The sequence below is a fragment of the Mobula birostris genome, chromosome 4 (assembly GCF_030028105.1).
Source record: "Mobula birostris isolate sMobBir1 chromosome 4, sMobBir1.hap1, whole genome shotgun sequence".
Taxonomy (NCBI): domain Eukaryota; kingdom Metazoa; phylum Chordata; class Chondrichthyes; order Myliobatiformes; family Myliobatidae; genus Mobula; species Mobula birostris.
Window position 1 is genome coordinate 159,454,370 of NC_092373.1, and position 18,958 is coordinate 159,473,327.

Below are 18,958 nucleotides of genomic sequence, written 5' to 3' on the forward strand. Positions count from 1 at the left end.
CGATTATATTAAAAGTACCATTTATGTAACAGAGTTGTTTCCAGGCTGGGTTAGACTGGAGTTGTTACAGCAAAGTTCCGTATCTTTAACTCATGGACTACCAGGAGAGATGTCCACCAGGTGGATTGAAGTGCAGAGGAGACCATTGACAATGATGGAGCTGAAAAAAGAATCTTTAGTTGAGGATTGGCTCGTAGAGAACACAGGCTATGCCTTGAACATCTCTGCACACGTGGAGGGTAAACTCAAGACTGAGCAATGACAAACAAAACAGAGAAAACTTCAGCAGAGGAACAAATCAAGACCCAGTTGAAAAATAGTCAAGTAATAATCAGGGGAGGAAGAGCGTCAGAGCCTGGAGGACTCTGGTGCCCCCTGGTGATTGGACCAAAGCTTGATGGGAAATCTCTCCACAGTCAGTACAGTACCTGAACAGCCCAGGGTGATTTGGTGGGCAAAAGTGGAAGTCCCTGATCGGGACCAGGTCTATGATGTCACATGAGGGAACCCATGACCTTTCCTCTGTGCTGTAATCCTCCAATCTATCAACTGCTGGAGCTGGCCATGAACCAGATGGGAGTCCAGGAGCCAGTGGACAGTGTATGCCAGCTGACTACCGATGATGCAAGGAGCCAGGGGTGGTCTCTGGACTGGCACCAGCGGACTGCACAGAAGAGGTTTTAGACAGGAGACTTGGAAGGTGGGGTTGATACACATGGCGTGAGGCAACTGGAGACAGTATGTGACTGGGTTGATCTGACAGAGGAGCTTGAATGGTCTGATATAGCATGTTGCCACTGAACCCGCATAGGAAGGTCTTCGGTAGAGAACCAGATCCTTTGACCAGAATGAAACGAGGGGCCCGGCTGCCTTCGATGGTTGGCATGTTGCTGTTGTTGCAGCATAGGGTGGCTTGCTCTTCCTTCCACTTCTGCTGGCAACAACAGACCAGCCGTTCAGTAGACAAGACTCCCAACTTGGACTCCTGCTTGGGAGACAGGGAGGGTGGACTACCAAACTAACACTAAACAGAGACATACCTAAGAAGAGTGGTGCAGAGTATTATGAGCAAACTCTGCCCAGAGCAGGTGATCACTCCAGGTGGTTAGGTTGCCCAATGCAAGGTACCTCAGGGGTCTTCTCCAGGTCCTGGTTGGTCCTCTCCATCTGTCCATTGGACTGGGGTTGAAATCCTGATGAGGCTGTCTGTAGCTCCAATGAGCCAACAGAAGGCCTTCCAGAAACCAGGAGGTAAGTTTAGGGTCTTGGTCAGAAACAATGTCCCAGAGAAAACATTACACTCTAAATGTGTTGCTTTATAAGGCCAACTGCCTCCCAAGCTGAGGGAAACTTGACTAGGAGCACAAAATACAGCTTCTGATTCTTTGAATGAGGACGGTAGGTAATGATAAACTCAGAACAGTTACAAAGGGGAGACCACCAAGCCTGGCATGAACTTAACTGCTTTGTCTCTTGAAATTAGCCCAGGTTCTTGTGGTTGGTCCAGACCACAAATGGATACTTGGCCCCCTCCAGCCAATGTCTCCACTTTTGCAGGGCTAATTTGACTTCTGACAGTTCTCTGTTCCCTATGTCACAATGCCTCTCTGCAGGAGAGAGCTGTTGAGAAAAGAAAGCACAGGAATGGAGTTTCTGGTTAGATGGAAGAGTCCCAACCCAAATGTCAGAGGAATCTACTTCAATGATGAATACCAGCTCTGGGTCAGGGAGAATAAGGACAGGAGCCATTGTGAAGCGACACTTCTATTCCTGGAAAGATACCTCGGCTTCTGGCATCCAGCAAAATGGGCCACAAGTTCCCCTAGTCAAATTAGTAAGGGGTGCTGCAATGGAACTGAAATTGTGGATAAACCCCTGGTAAAAATTAGCCAACTCCAGAAACCACTGTAGCTGCTGATCGTGATGGGTTGTGTCCAATCCTTGATGACCTGGGTCTTGCTAGGGTCCATCTGCAGATTTCCCTTGGAGGCAGTAAACCCAAGGAAGGAGACCACAGAGATGTAGAACTTACTCTTCTCACCTTGACAAATAATTGGTTCTAGAGTAAACATCGAAGGATCTGTCAAACATGTCGGATATGCTCATGGTAGGTCTTGGAGGAGACGGGTGTATCATCCAGGGTCACAAAGATTTAGTATCCCTCAGAGAACATCATTGATAAGGGCTTGGGAGACCACAGGACATTGACTAAACCAAGGATATTCACAGTGGCCAATGGGGCTGCTAAAAGTTGTCTTCCATTCATCACCCTGCTGAACATGGACCAGGTTGTATGCATTTCAGAGGTCCAGTTTAGTAAAGATGGTTGCCCTTTGCAGCAACATGAAAGTTGTGGTCAACAGTGACAAAGGGTACTGGCTCTTCACTGTGATTTTATTGAGGCCTTGATAATCTATGCATGGTCAGAGCCTACCATCCATTCTCATCATGAAGAAGAGGAAGCATGCCCACTGCAGCCCCTCCCTCCAGCAGTGGATATGGAGGGACAGGTAAAACCAGATGCCAGGGCAGAACAGTTGTACTGCTCCATGGCCACCCTTTTGGGAGCTAACAGGGAGTAATCTTCCTCAGAGTAGGTGGGTTCCAGGCAGCAAATCAATTGCACAATCACAGGTTCAATGAGGTGGAAGTCTTGTAGTATCTTTCTTACTAAAAACCTCTAGCAGATCTGCGTATTCGGGTTGAACCCATGTCCGCTGGGAGAGTCAAGAGGCAGCCTGGGAGAGGTGGAAGGTCAGCCGGGAGACCACCCGTGGAGTCCACTGATGGTCCAGTCAATTTGTGGATTGTGGAGAGCTACCCACTGGAGTCTTAAGATCAACAGGAACTCATAAGAATGAATAAGGTAAAACTTAGTCTCGATATGCTGTCCTATATGTAGACATATGGGAGCAGTGAGGTGGAGAGATCTCAGAGGTCCCAGGGCTCAGAGGTCCTCCATCCAGAGCTGTGGCCATGACTGGTTGATTGAGATGGTCCAGGGGAACTTGTAATTGTCTTGGTCCATGAAATTGCCTGCTGCACCAGAATCCATGTAGGCATGTTATTGTTTGCCCCAGGAGATGGAGATAAACAGCACGACACTGGATGTAGCAGACCTGGGAGGATTGGTGAAACCCAGCACAGACGTCCCTTCCCTGGAGCGGTCTGGATGTTTCCCGACAACTCAGGGGCATGCAGACTGGAAATGGCCCAGCTCAGTACTTTCCCTTCATTCCCCAATCCCGCTCAGCTAGACAGTCTACTTCTGCCCAGCTGCATCGACTCCTCTGAAGGAAGATGAGGAGAACTGGGGGGTGTACACGGCCGCACTGAGGATGCTGAGGCTTGAGACTGGCAGGACTCACTGTAATGCTCCTCTCTCCTGGAGACGATTGTGAACCCAGATGGAGGTATCGATGAGAGTCTCGAGATCATCAAATGGGTCTCTACCTACCAATTCATATCTACCACAGTGGAACATGGCTATAAGGATTCAGTGTTCCAACAACTCTCTACCACCAGTGTGATTGTGTAGTCAACCATACTACGGGTACTCTGATGAAGCTGGAGGAGTCAGCTGGCTGCCTCTCATGCTAAATAGGTGGTCAAACACTCTCTTCATCTCCTTGGGATATGCCTGCACAACTCAAAGAGCTCTTTTCCCAGAGCACCTTAGCTCAGGTGAGAGCTTTGGCAGAGAGGTGAGAAATTATACAGGTGTCCCCCACTTTTCGTACGTTCCCTTTACGAAACCTCACTGTTACGAAAGACCTACATTAGTTACCTGTTTTCACTAACAGAAGGTGTTTTCACTGCTACAAAAAAAAGCAGCGCACGCCCCCAGCAGCCAAGCTCCTCCCCCGGAACGGCATTCTAGCCGGCATTGCTTAAACATGTGCCTGTGAGCAGCCGTTAGCAAGATGAGTTCTAAGGTATCGGAAAAGCCTAAAAGAGCTCGTAAGGGTGTTACACTTAGCGTAAAACTAGACATAATTAAGCATTTCGATCGTGGTGAATGAAGTAAGGACAAAGTGGGTTTGGTTTGTGGAAGTTGACAAAGATGATGTTGAAGAGGTTTTGGCATCTCATGACCAAGAACTGATAGATGAAGAGCTGATGCAATTGGAAGAGGAAAGGATAACAATCGAAACAGAATGCAGCAACAAACGGACCGAAAGTGAAGTCGTCCAGGAACTGAACGTAAAGCAACTGCGTGAGATTTTCACTGCAATGATAAAGTACGACTTTGATTTTGAAAGGGTACGTTGGTTTAGGGCATATTTGCAAGATGGTTTGAGTGCTTACAAAGAACTCTATGATAGAAAAATGCACGAGGCTAGCAGTCAAGCATACTGTCGTTTTTCAAGCCTCCCACATCAGCCACAGCAGACGACAAACCTCGACCTTCGACATCGAGGCAGGCAGACATAGAAGATGACCTGCCTGCCCTGATGGAAACAGACGATGATGAGTGTCCCACCACCCCAACCCCCGGGCTGCGGACAGATACCGATCCGCGGAGAATGCGGCGGTGGCCAGAATGTACCCAGCACATCTTTAAGAAAAAAAGCCAAAATAACAAGCTAATTAATCAGGTGCCGCCCGGCACGTAAATGTCAGCCCAGATCAGAGGCGTTTGCCGATTAGCTTGTTTATTTCGGCTTTTTTCTTAAAGAAGTGCTGGGTGCATCCCAGCTACCGCTGTACCCCTGCATGCTTCGCGGATCAGGATCGATTGGCGGCCCGGAAGGTGGGGACCACTGCACCACCCCACCCTTCAAAGACTCAGCCTAACACACCATCATCAGTGTGCTTGGCGCAGTCTTCCTAATTCCAGTAAGCGATACTACACTGTACATACATTATTTCTACTTTATATAGGCTATGTATTTTTATGTGTTACTTGGTATGATTTGGCAGCTTCATAGCTTAAGGGTTACTGGAGAGAGTGTTTCTGCCGAGAGTGCTTGTGTAAGATTTTCGCTACGGAGGACAGTGCAGGCAATGATTGTAGAGAAGTATTTCTACTTTACATAGGCTGTGTATTTATCATATCATTCCTGCTTTTATTATATGTTACTGTTAGTTTAGGTTTTATGTGTTATTTGGCATGATTTGGTAGGGTATTTTTGGGTCTGCGAACGCTCACAAATTTTTCCAGTATAAATAAATGGTAATTGCTTCTTCCCTTTACGACATTCTGGCTTACAAACCGTTTCATAGGAACACTCTACCTTTGGATGGCGGGGGAAAGCTGTATAGGCCACTTTGCGTTAGTCGGAGGAGAACTTGGTGGGTTGCAGATCAAAAGCCAGAGAACACTGAATAAGAAACTCTCTACAGGTCCCTGGGTTGACATTAAATCACTCGGGCAACAGCAGGTCTGGAGACTTGGGAGTTGGGATGACAGCAGGGGTTTTCTGGCTCAGCTGGATGATCTCGGTGACCGTCTGCGGGGCAGTCAAGATCTGCTGGAGCACATGCTCACTTCCACTTTCCATGACTTCCTGACTGGCCAGCAGTGATCAGAGATGCTCAGTCTCTGCTGGGTCCATTTTGTGGCTCAGTCTTGCTGTAATAGAGAGTGGTTGCCAGGCCGGTTGGGTTGAACTGGGGTTTTTATGGCGAAGCTCTATATCTTTAATCCATGGACTATTAGAATTACAGACCATCTGAACCCACTACAGAGCAGACCAGAGACAAGGATGGAGTTGAACAAGGAATCTTAACTTGAGAATTGTTTTGTGGAGCAAACAGGCTTAGACTTAAAAATCACTGCACACTGGGTAGATAAACTCAAGACTGAGCAAAGACAAACAAAATAGAGGGAACTTAAGCAGATTAACAAAACAAGGCAGCAGTGCACTAATAACTAAAACAAGGCACCGGTGAAAAAGATCAACTAATAATCAGGGGAGGAGGAGAGGCAGAGCCAGGAGGACACTGGCGGCACCTAGTGATCAGACCAATTTATATTTATTGAAGAATAAAGGACTGCATTTTCCTGGTAGGTTACAACAGGACACTGATAGTACGCAGAGCTGGGCTGAGAAGTGGCAAATGGAGTTAAGTCCAGAAAAGAGTGAAGTGCTTCATTTAGGAAGGTCAAACCAGAATGTAGAATACAGTGTTAGTGGCAGGATTCTTAACTGTGTTGCTCAACAGAGAGATATTGAGGCCCATGTCCATAGATCCCTCAGGATTGCTGCACAAGTTGGTAAGGTGTATAGTGTACCAGCCTTCATCAGTCAAGGAACTGAGTTCAAACCATCAGGTAATGTTGCAGCTCTCTAAAACTCTGATTAGACCACACTTGGAGGATTGTGTTCTGGCTGCCTCATTATAGGAAGGATGATCAAGTTTCGGAGCGAATGCAAAGGAGATTTACCTGGGTGCTGCCTGTATTAGAGAACATGTCTTAAGAGAATAAGTTGAGCAAGCTAGGACTTTTCTCTTTAGAGTGAAAGAGGCAACTTGATAGAGATGTACAAGATGATAAAAGGCATAGATAGAGTGAACAGCCAAAGACTTTTTCCCAAGGTGAAAATGACTAAAATAAGGGGGCATAATTTTAAGGCACCTGGAGGAAAAATACAGGGGGGGATGTCAAAGGTAGGATTTTTATATAGAGGTAGGTGCATGGAATGTGCTGCCAGGGGTGATGGCAAAGGCAGATTCACTAGAGACTCTTAGGTACATGAATGAATACAAAATGCAGAGCTACAGTATGAGTGAGGGAAGGGTTAGGTTAATCTTAGAGTAGGTTAAAGGGTCAGCACAACATCATGGGCTGAAGGGCCTGTACTGTGCTGTAATGTTTTATGCTCAATGTTCTATGTACCACTTCTCTGCCCAGCTCTATGTTCTAAAGCACTCAGATCAATATGAAATAGATAACTTAGCACTGTGTACTGAAATTATAGGGAACTGTGATAGAATACTTCAATGGAATTCTTATTACAGTGCCAGCTACTGGCATTAGAAGGAAATTCTCAAATATAACTTTACAGTTAGGAAACAGGCATTTTGGGCTACCAAAATTATGCTGTTGGCAAATGAACTTCCTCCTACTCATGTCATCACAACCTATTGATTTATTGGTTTACAGATAGATGCAAATAAAATGATGGCTACAACCAGTTTTTCAAATAGAAATATTAATGCCCTGAGGTATTCAATGTGCCATATCTCTGTTAGTATGTTAATTCACAAATTCATCATATAAGTAAATTTGCCAGAGTTATAAATAAATTTACAACAGTTAGAGGTGAATTGCATGAATTAAACAAAATTTATTCTAGGAACTATGTAAAACCAATAATGATGGATTTCTTTACAAGGATCTTCCCTTTGCTTTTTTTTCCCTCCACTAATCAAAAAGTTTGAAAATTTGTTGTCCAGTATTTTCTAAAGCTAAATGGTGGAGAAAAACAATGGAGTTGAACGCTTCCTTGGTAAATATGACAAATAATTAATGGATTAATGATATTTATGAAAGAACAACAATCTTATTCACTCCATATTAATGCAGAACCCTCAGTTACAGAAGAAAGCAATGTTGCTTCTTCCAGAAGTTCTCTGAAGCCACAGCATACCAGCAGTGACAATGCAAGATTAATCAGAGGAGAATGCTTTACATTTCTCTATAGAAGCCATTTTACAGCATTGTTATCAACAGTTGAATTTTTTTCTTTAAATTGCACCATAATTCTATTTACATTGATATTTATTTAACAGCAGCATTCTGTGTTACTGGGGGAAGTTGCATAATATTGGATCAGTTCCTGGTCTCCAGAGCTTTGACTGAAACTAAAAAGCCAAATATTAGACAATTAGATCACAAGGCAACTGCATTTGACAACCTGTAATTAAGTCATGTCATGTAGCCAGATTTGACTTGGAAAAAGATGCCTGCAGTAATTGCATTTAGTTCATCTTGTAATGGTGCCCCATCAAAACTGTTAATTCAATTTTACATTCATTCTGCTAGCTCATTGCCATTAAGCACACATTTAATTACTTCCATAAAGGTTTTAATATGCAGTGCACAAAGGGAGACATGACACAATACTTGCAGTCTGCAGCTGCCCCTTCATTTACTGCTTAGATAAAGAATATCATTGGACAGCATAATCCTGTTAAAAATACATCATTATTAGATGAACATTCAGGATCTATTTCACGCTTGTAATTCACCACTCACTGTGCATATATCTCCCTTAGCGCAAAAAAAGAGCTGTAATATGTGCCTGACAGCCCTGCCATTGTTGTCTCCTGGGCCTCTGCTTGTAAGGTTACTCTTATCTATGCACCAAGCATGGGCTTACAGCAGCTCCATTACAGCATCCTGTGATAAGGGCCTGGCGTGTCATTATCCCTACCTCCACTGCACCTCACTGACAAGCACACCATGTTCAAAAGAACAACAAAGCACAACAGCACCAAGACAGCCCATCAATTCTCCCAAAGATGTACAAAATCATTATTGTAAGGAAACAAAGGCTGGTGTCAATTGTGCAGTGTTATAAAGCAGTCCCTCAAATTAAAACCTTGTACCCAACTGCATCTGATGGCAGAACCTATTTAGCGGTGATTTTTTATGAAAAGCAATAACTGTTTTTATTTAATATATCTGTTAAAGCCAGCTGCTCTGGATAGTCCTTAATAGAAGCTGTCCATCAATGTCAGCTTTTGAAATAACTGCAGCATACTGCCATAAACATGAAAGGAGATAACTGGGTGACTGATTGCCCTCATTAAACAGACAGCTCTTTTCTCGCTCTGTTTTTGAAAACTCCTGCAATGCCGGGTGGTAGTTTTTGTAGCCTCCCTCACCCCTGATACAAACTTCAACCAGTCCTAAGCACATTCTGTTCAAGTACCAACAGCAACACAGGGAAAAAAAACATGTTGGCACTTTTCCTTGCAGAGGTGAATATTAATGGTGTCCAGCTCATATTAGCAGCTGATTGTTACACAATATTGTAAACTACAGCCTTCTCCTTTACAATGTTTATGAAATCATGCCTGGCCTCTATCAGAAGCAACACACAGTAAACATATTAAAAATACATGCTGATGCCTGTGCCATCAAGCTTCTGCAATGCAAGTTGCTATAAACGTTTACTCTGTACACATGATAACATCTGAAAATTTTTATGGAAGATTGAAAGTCACTGCTCCATAATTCACAACCACTACAAGTATTTCATAACTTAAAAAGGAGAAATCACAATTGATAGTTTGGATGGAAAGTGGACTTACAACCCCCTGAATTAATATAAGCGATTATCAGAAAATGACATTTCAAGCTACTTTTGAAGTGCAGTTGCAACCTCTCGCAAACTAGAATTGTTGTGTATCATGATACAATGCATGATAAACTGCTTCTATTTAATTAATTATTTTTTGTTTGGGGATGAAGCTGAAAGACCAGTACATTGCCTATATTGGTTAGAACACCAGGGATGACTTCTTTAATCAATGCGCATTGTTGGATCCCGATGTTTTTGTGATCTAAATGTTCTTCAGAAGTCAAAAATGAGACATAAAACTTCAAACTTATGATCGTTTTATTCAATGGTACAAGAGCAAAGAAGAAGAAGCGTTGAGAGAACAAAGAAAATGTGTTTATGGTCGTCTCATACTCAAACTAGAGATAATAGCAAATTCCAGTGATAACAATTAACCTATAAAATAGTCAGACTCAAGTGCATGACATCTGCTATGGAAAACTACAACACTTCTAGAAAAATACAGAAGCAACTGTACCGTCATTACTGGACAATTACAGGTATATAGATGATTATACAAAAAATACAAACAAGCATAGAAATTTTAACAAGTAAAATAATAATTCTACAGCCCAATACAACAGCTATCTGAGACAGCAGAAGGTGCTTATTTTAATTTCTTATTTGAACAACAAGAACTTCTTTCACGACAGCACCCTCTCACAGCACTAAAGGAAAAGTTAGATAAACATAATATAGAAAAGGACCTAGAAGAAACTACATAGTTTACCAGTATTGGCAAGGAGTCGATATCTCAATGGTCTATTTTATGATATAAAATTGGAATTTCAATTCCAAACATGACAAAGATCATTCCAATTTGGATTAAGTAGAAACCAGAACCCAAACATTGAATCCTTAGACCAAATTAACATTTCAAAGTTCAAAGTACATTTATTATCAGAGTACCTATGCATTATGCAACATCTGCAGGCTGATTGTATGTGCTGTGCATTTATATGTAACTGGGTGACCATTGAATCTCATTCAGTATTGTTTAAAGTGTACTTAGGTATCCATCCGGGTAATGCTAGAATGGTTGTCTGTGCCTTTAAGTGGAGATGGTGATGTCATGACACACACGCAGGATAGTGGGGAGACCATTTTGTTTTCTGCTGAAGCAGCTGGTGGGGCGTTGGAATCAAGTTCCTCCCAGAGATACAGAGCATGGTGAGGAAAGGTGAGCATTAATTTACAATATCCATGTGAATTTGTTTATGCTTGTTGGTGAAACGAGAATATCGGTAATTTGACATGTTCTACGTGTGGATGCTTTAGATTTTCACGAGTGAAAGCATCGACGCTGGATAGTGTGGCTTGTGCCAAGTTCCTCACCAGCCAAGTAGGTCAGTCTCCCTGTAATTTAACTACCAGGCAATACCTTGTAAAAGTTGTGCCAAAGCGTACCTTTTGTCTAACTTTATTGTATCAGGACCGATTGTGCGTGTAACCGCGTAACGTGAACGTTTAGTCTCTGTTCGGAAGTTCAGCATGTGTACGTCTTAGATGAGATGTATTCACTTAACATTTTTTTCTGCTATGCATAAGATAATAGACAATAGACAATAGGTGCAGGAGTAGGCCATTCGGCCCTTCGAGCCAGCACCGCCATTCACTGTGATCAGGGCTGATTATCCACAATCAGTATCCAGTTCCTGCCTTCTCCCCATAACCTTCGATTCTGCTATCTTTAAGAGCTCTATCCATCTCTTTCTTGAAAGCATCCAGAGACGTGGCCTCCACAGCCTTCTGGGGCAGAGCATTCCATATATCCACCACTCTCTGGGTGAAAAAATTTTTCCTCAACTCCATTCTAAATGGCCTACCCCTTATTCTTAAACTGTGGCCTCTAGTTCTGGACTCTTCCATCAGCGGGAACATGCTTCCTGCCTCCAGCGTGTCCAATCCCTTAATAATCTTATATGTTTCAATAAGATCCCCTCTCAGCCTTCTAAATTCCAGAGTATACAAGCCCAGTCGCTCCAATCTTTCCACATACGACAGAACCGCCATCCCGGGAATTAACCTTGTGAACCTACGCTGCACTCTTTCAATAGCAAGAATGTCCTTCCTCAAATTTGGAGACCAAAACTGCACACAGTACTCCAGGTGTGGTCTCACCAGGGCCCTGTACAGCTGCAGAAGGACCTCTTTGCTCTTATACTCATTTCCCCTTGTTATGAAGGCCAGCATGCCATTAGCTTTCTTCACTGCCTGCTGTACTTGCATGCTTGCTTTCAGTGACTGATGTACAAGAATACCTAGATCTTGTTGTGCTTCCCCTTTTCCTAACTTGACTCCATTTAGATAATAATCTGCCTTCCTGTTCTTACCACCAAAGTGGATAACCTCACATTTATCCACATTAAACTGCATCTGCCATGCATCTGCCCATTCACCCAGCCTGTCCAAGTCACCCTGCATTCTCATAACATCCTCCTCACATTTCACACTGCCACCCAGCTTTGGGTCATCGGCAAATTTGCTAACGTTACTTTTAATTCCCTCATCTAAATCATTAATATATATTGTAAACAGCTGTGGTCCCAGCACTGAACCCTCCGGTACCCCACTGGTCACTGCCTGTCGTTCCGAAAGGGACCCATTAATCGCTACTCTTTGTTTTCTGTCAGCCAGCCAACTTTCAATCCATGTCAGTACTCTACCCCCAATACCATGTGCCCTAATTTTGCCCACTAGTCTCCTATGTGGGACTTTATCAAAGGCTTTCTGAAAGTCCAGATGCACTACATCCATTAGCTCTCTCTTGTCCATTTTCATAGTTACATCGTTAAAAGATTCCAGAAGATTAGTCAAGCACGATTTCCCCTTCATAAATCCATGCTGACTCATGCAGGGTGGGTGGGATTCTAATGTTGTTTGTATTGTGTTCCTTCAGAATTGCCACTACTGTATTAGTTCTGTATTAGTTTTGGGCGGTTTGCTTTATGTGTTTTTGTACTGCATACGCAATTTGCCGCTACACAAGGGTGTGAATCGAAAGTTAAACTGAGATTGTAATGGCAAGAACTGGTGTAAATTTGTTCATTTTGTTTTGTGACCCTCTTCTGGCACTTAAACATCTAAAAGATAAAGGAATTAAAACCTGAAAAAAAGTATTTGTTGTCCTGAGTGTGTACTTTTCCCCAGGCTACATATAATTTTGTTTTCATTACACACATCCCAAAAACAGTTTATGATCTTTCACTATTTGTGTTCATCCTATTCTTCCACTGACACTGCACTGTTGCTACCATCTATTGCTTTATACAACCTATCAAAAGAAAATAGGAATTTACTGCTCTCCCATATATGTCGGCCTACTTCATAAGCAAGCAAGCATATAGCAGTGGGTTTAAGGCAGGAAGTAAATGTACTGTGATTTTCAGGAAGTAAAGATGAGCACAAATCTACAAATTCTAGAAATATTTAGATGACCTATCAACAGTAGTAGAGAACTAAACCATATGATTGTTTCAAGCATAATCTTTTCTACACCTCATACATTTCATCTCTCATCAGCTTTATAATTCCCAGTATGGAATTTTTAAAAATCCATCAATGTATTATGAAAGTAATTCGCATAATAGATTCTTGACTTGTTCCTCTTGTTACCTTTGTGTTTTTCAGAGTCTGTAAAAGAACTTCATTATTTTTTGTTTCTTGTTATGAGGGTCATTATCCCCCGAATCACAACTTATCCTGTCCAATTCTAATGGAAGAAGTGCTGGTAAGTTCCAGCATCACCATTGTGCATGTATGGGTACTGATATAATATTAGGTTAAATCTTCTGCTGCGATCCATGACAAATCCCCTGCTAGATACATCCGTAATCAGGAAATTCCCAAGTGGACTCATAATAGAGCTTTGGCTCTGGAAATCCTGTGCTGCCCAGTTGGATTCCTTTCAAATGAAATTGGATGCTTGATTTATATGCAAATCACATAAAAATTCAATTTATCTCTGTATCAGTCATACAAATGATGATTTCTGGGCAAAGTGGCCTCCGTCAAGAAAATGTCCCAGATACTTATTGTACTGTATCTGCTGTTTTCCCAGCGTCATACACACTTCCTTTGATGTCACACATTTATGCACTGTACATTTTCTCCATTAGCAATATAAATTATAATTATTTAGTGAAACACAGAACTTTATTGAACACCCATAACAGAACTAGAAATACAATGCACTACAAAAGAGAGACTAACCACCAGTGTCAAAGTTCAAAGTAACATTTATTATCAGAGTACCTACATGTCACCACATACAACCCTGAGGTTATTTTTCTTTTTCTGGAGGCACACTTACCACCTCTCTAGAACAGTAACTGTAAACTGTAAACAAACTGTACAAATGCAGATATAAATAAATAGCAATAAATAATGAGCATGAAATAACAATATAACAGAGAACTTAAATCAGTGTAGTTATCCCCTTTTGTTCAAGAGCCTGATGGTTAAGCAGCAGTAACTATTCTTAAACTTGGTGGTGTGAGTTCTGAGGCACCTGTACCTTCTACCAGATGCCAGCAGTGGGAAAAGAACATGGCCTGGGTGGTGAAGACCTTTGATGATGGAAAGTGCTTTCCTACGGCAACGTTTCATGTAGATGTGCTCAATGGTTGGGAGGGTTTTACCGGTGATGTACTGGGCTGAATCCACCACCTTTTGTAGGATTTTCCACTCAAAGGCATTGGTGTTCCTGTACCAGGCCGTAATGCAACCAGTCAGCATCCTTTCCACCACACATCTGTAGGAGTTTGCCAAGGTTTTCAATGACATGCAGAACCTCAGCAGACTCCTGAGGAAGTAGAGGCACTGTTGTGCTTTCTTTGCAATTATATTTACATGATGGGTCCATGACAGGTTCTCTGAGATAGTGATACATGAGAATTTAAAGTTACTAACAGGTTCTCTGAGATAGTGACACATGAGAATTTAAAGTTACTGACCCTCTCCACCTCTGATCCTCCAATAATCAGTGTGGGCATGGTGGAGGATTACAAACACCTGGGGATATGAATTGACAATAAACTGGACTGGTCAAAGAACACTGAGGCTGTCTACAAGAAGGGTCAGAGCCATCTCTATTTCCTGAGGAGACTGAGGTCCTCTAACATCTGCCAGATAATGCTGAGGATGTTCTACGAGTCTGTGGTGGCCAGTGCTGTCATGTTTGTTGTTGTGTGTTGGGGCAGCAGGCTGAGGGTAGCAGACACCAACAGAATCAACCAACTCATTCGTAAGGCCAGTGATGTTGTGGGGATGGAACTGGACTCTCTCACGGTGGTATCTGAAAAGAGGATGCTGTCCAAGTTGCATGTCATCTTGGACAATGTCTCCCATCCACTACATAATGTACTGATTGGGCACAGGAATACATTCAGCCAGAGACTCATTCCTCCGAGATGCAACACAGAACATCATAGGAAGTCATTCCTGCCTGTGGCCATCAAACTTTACAACTCCTCCCTTGGCGGGTCAGACACCCTGAGCCAATAGGCTGGTCCTGGACTTATTTCCTGGCATAATTTACATATTACTATTTAACTATTTATGCTTTTATTACTAATTAATTATTTATGGTGCAACTGTAATGAAAACCAATTTCCCCCGGGATCAATAAAGTATGACTATGACTATGACTATAATCACTTGCTCATGGACCACTGGTTTCCCTCTCCTGAAGTCTACAATCAGTTTCTTGGTCTTATTGACATTGAGTGAGAGGTTGTTGTTATTGCAACACTAAAACACGCTGGAGGAACTCAGCAGGTCGGGTAGCATCCGGGGAAAAGATCGGTCGACGTTTCGGGCCGGAACCCTTTGTCAGGACTGTAGAGGGAAGGGGCAGAGGCCCTATAAAGAAGGTGGGGAGAGGGTGGGAAGGAGAAGGCTGGTAGGTTCCAGGTGAACAACCAGTAAGGAGAAAGGTAAAGGGGTGGGGGAGGGGAAGCAGGGAGGTGATAGGCAGGAAAGGTGAAGAAGGAATAGGGGAAAACACAATGGGTAGTAGAAGGAGGTGGAACCAAGAGGGAGGTGATAGGCAGCTGGGGGAGGGGGCAGAGTGAAATAGGGATAGGGGAAGGAAGGAGGAGGGAATTACCGGAAGTTGGAGAATTCTATGTTCATACCAAGGGGCTGGAGACTACCCAGACGGTATACGAGGTGTTGCTCCTCCAACCTGAGTTTAGCCTCATCATGGCAGTAGAGGAGGCCATGTATGGACATATCCGAATGGGAGTGGAAAGCAGTGCTGCTTTGACCCCAGCATCTGCAGATTATTTTGTGCTTGTTGTTATTGCACCACTCATCCAAGCTTTCAATCTCCCTCCTGTATGCTGATTCATCACCACCCTTGATACAGCCCGTAACAGTGGTGTCATCAGCAAACTTGTATATGGTGTTGGAGCTGTACTTAGCCGCACTGTCATAGCTGTAAAGCAAGTAGAGTAGGGAGCTAAGTACACTTCCCTGTGGTGCTCCTGTGATGATGGATATTGCAGAGGAGATGTTTTTGCTAATCCAAACTGACTGGTGTCTACAAGTGAGGAAATCCAGGATCCAATTGCATAAGGGAGAATTGAAGCCCAGGTCTTGGAGTTTACTGATTAGTTTTGAGGGAACGATGGTGTTAAATGCTGAGCTGTAATCAATAAAGAGCATCCTGATGTATGCATCTTTGCTGTCCAGATGCACCAGAGCCAATGAGATAGCATCTGCTTTAGTCCTCTTGCTTCGGTAGGCAAATTGGAGCAGATCCAAGTTACCATTCAAACACGTGCTAATACGCTTCAATACCAGCCTTTGAGTAATAGTCACTTAGATAGGTTACCACGCTCTTCTTGGGCACTGGTATAATTGAAGCCAGCTTGAAGCTGGTAAGTACCACTCACTGCCAGAGTGAGAGGTTGAAGATATCTGTGAATACACCAGCCAGCTGGTTGACTCAGGTCTTCAGCACTCTGCCAGGTACTCCATCTGGACCAGATGCATTCTTTGGATTTACCCCCTTAGAGGCATCCTGCACCTCATCTGCAGATACTGAGACAAAAGGATCATCGGGAGACTTGGGGGAGAGCAGTGGTTCCTCCCTATGCTGGTGATCAAAGCAAGCATAGAAGGCATTGAGCTCAACTGGAAGCAAAGCTCTGTTGTTCCCTGTACTGTATAGCCTACAGTATAATAAGGGACGACTTTGTGTTTTAGTAACACGTTGTTGCATGCGCTATTAGGCGCGTATTGAGCACATACTTTTAGGTGTGTACTGATCTGTATGTGTGTGTCGAGTTTGGGTTATGCCAGTAAAGAACCATGAAACTTTGCTCCTGTCTCCAGAATTTTTATTAATAGCATTGTTGTGTCACTAGGCCACATACACAACAAATTGGCGACGAGGTTAATGAACCTACATCATATCGGATCGTCGTGTTTTAATTGATAACGACACTCGGAGGAAGAGCGCAAGGAATGAGACACAGTCAGAGCCGCAACACGTCCAGCTGAGACCACAGCCGGCGCTGACCCCCAGGGACTGAGGGTCTGCTTGCCCCAGAAGGGAGATAAAAAATAGCAACACACACACATCTAGATGGAGTGTGCTTGTGGTACTAGCAAATTGGACACAAGAGTCAAAAAGGAAAATAAGGGGAGAACTGGGCTTAATTAACATAACAACGATGGTGATGATTGGAACCATTACAGCATTTGATAGTGGCATTGAAAATTGGGCAATTTACATTGAGAGAATGGAGTTATATTGTGAGTCTAACAGTGTTAATGATAAAAAGAAAGCAAGGGTCTTACTCAGTATTATGAGAGCAAAATTTCGGGCTGCTATGGAGCTTGTTAACCCCTGAAAAGCCAGCTGTCAAAACGTTCAAGCAAATAATAGACACTCTCCAACAGCATTTAAACCCAAAACCACTGGTCATTGCTGAAAGATTTAAATTTCACAAATGGAATCAGGGCAAAAATTAAAGCATTTCTGAATATTGTGCTGAATTGTGCAAATTATCAGAACAATGCCAATTTGGAGCTTGAATATCGGACGCATTGAGGGACAGGTTAGTGTGTGGCATGCACTGTGAAACCACACAGAAGAAGCTCCTGGGTGCAAAAGACCTTATATTAGAGAAGGCGCTGAACATTGCAATATCATTGGAAACAGCAGAACGGGGTGCTTCAGAGATACAACAAACATCTCTGGAATATGCTACAAATAAAATGTCACTGAACAGAAATGAAAGAAAGAAATGTTACTGTTGTGGGAACATGTCACATGACCCTGCTGTCTGTTGGTTTAAAGACAAAGAATGCAGAAACTGTGGCAAACAGGGCCACACTGGCAGAGTATGCAAAGCTAGTAAACAGCAGAAAAAGGACAAAATACATAGAAACAAGAAACCCCAGAAAGGAAAACACAACAATGTACACAATATGAAAGGAAGCAGTTCTGATGAAAGTGACTCAGATGAAAGTGAATTGTCTTGTCTGCAACTTCACAGTGTGAAAGAGACAGATGATCAAAGAGTAATAAGGATCACTCCACAAGTGGCAGGCGTGAGACTGAAAATGGAGTAGGACTTTAACAGTGATCTCTGTACACGACTAAAATGACTGTTTTCTCACATACCTCTGAAACGAACTAAACTACTACTAAAGACTTACACAGGACAGAAAGTGCGTCCCAAAGGTAAAATTAAAGTGACAGTGACCTACAGAGACAAAACACAGCAGCTGAACCTCTATGTACTGAAAAATGGAGGACCACCATTGCTGGGATGTGAATGGCTCAGGAAAATCCTGGATTGGCACACCATCGAGGCACTAGATGTGTCAACAAAGGAGGGCAGCTCAGCGGGCAAGATGTCCACAGCTCTCCTTTCACCCATTGTCAACTATTACAACAACGAGGAGGAGCTAGACAGCGTTGACAATGAATACAAATGCAGTATCTGTGGTCGCGACTCGGGTGAAGATACAGAGGATGTAAGGGAGACAGGTATTGCCAATAAGCAGGATGATGAAGACTACCTGGAAGTAAAAGAGAAGATGTACCAGGAGAAATTGACAACTCTCAAAAGACAGCTACAGCAGCTACAGGAAGGCACTTTGCAGGAGTATCAGAAAAGGATGAAGAAACGAGATCAACAATACAAGGAAAGAATATGAAATGCAGAGCTTTTTCTGTAACTGGAGACAGAACAAGTGGAAAGGAATTAGATTAAAGAGAAGAAAGCAGCAGTGAAGGAATTTGAAGATATAAAGATTGAGTTAGAAGAAAAGAAAAAGATGATTGAGAATGAGAGGCCAACAATGGAGCTCACAGGAGATTCTATGGAGGTAAAGCCAATAATGACTAGGAAACTAAGGAAGAGACATAATGACCCTGTTCCAATTACAGACAAAAGATGAAAATCTGCACCTGTGCAGTTAAATTACTTGTTAACAGATGAACAGATAATGGAAGATCTGCAAACTCTGAATAAGCTTAAATCTTCAAAAAGACCAGCATCTCCATCTTCTCCTGAGCATCTTCCCAGCACTCCTGCTGAATCACCAGCACAAAGGTATGAAGCACGAATAGAAGATGGAAAGTTATATTACGCTAAGAGATCGTACCATAAAGGTCAGGCTATCTATTTGGAATCTAAGGA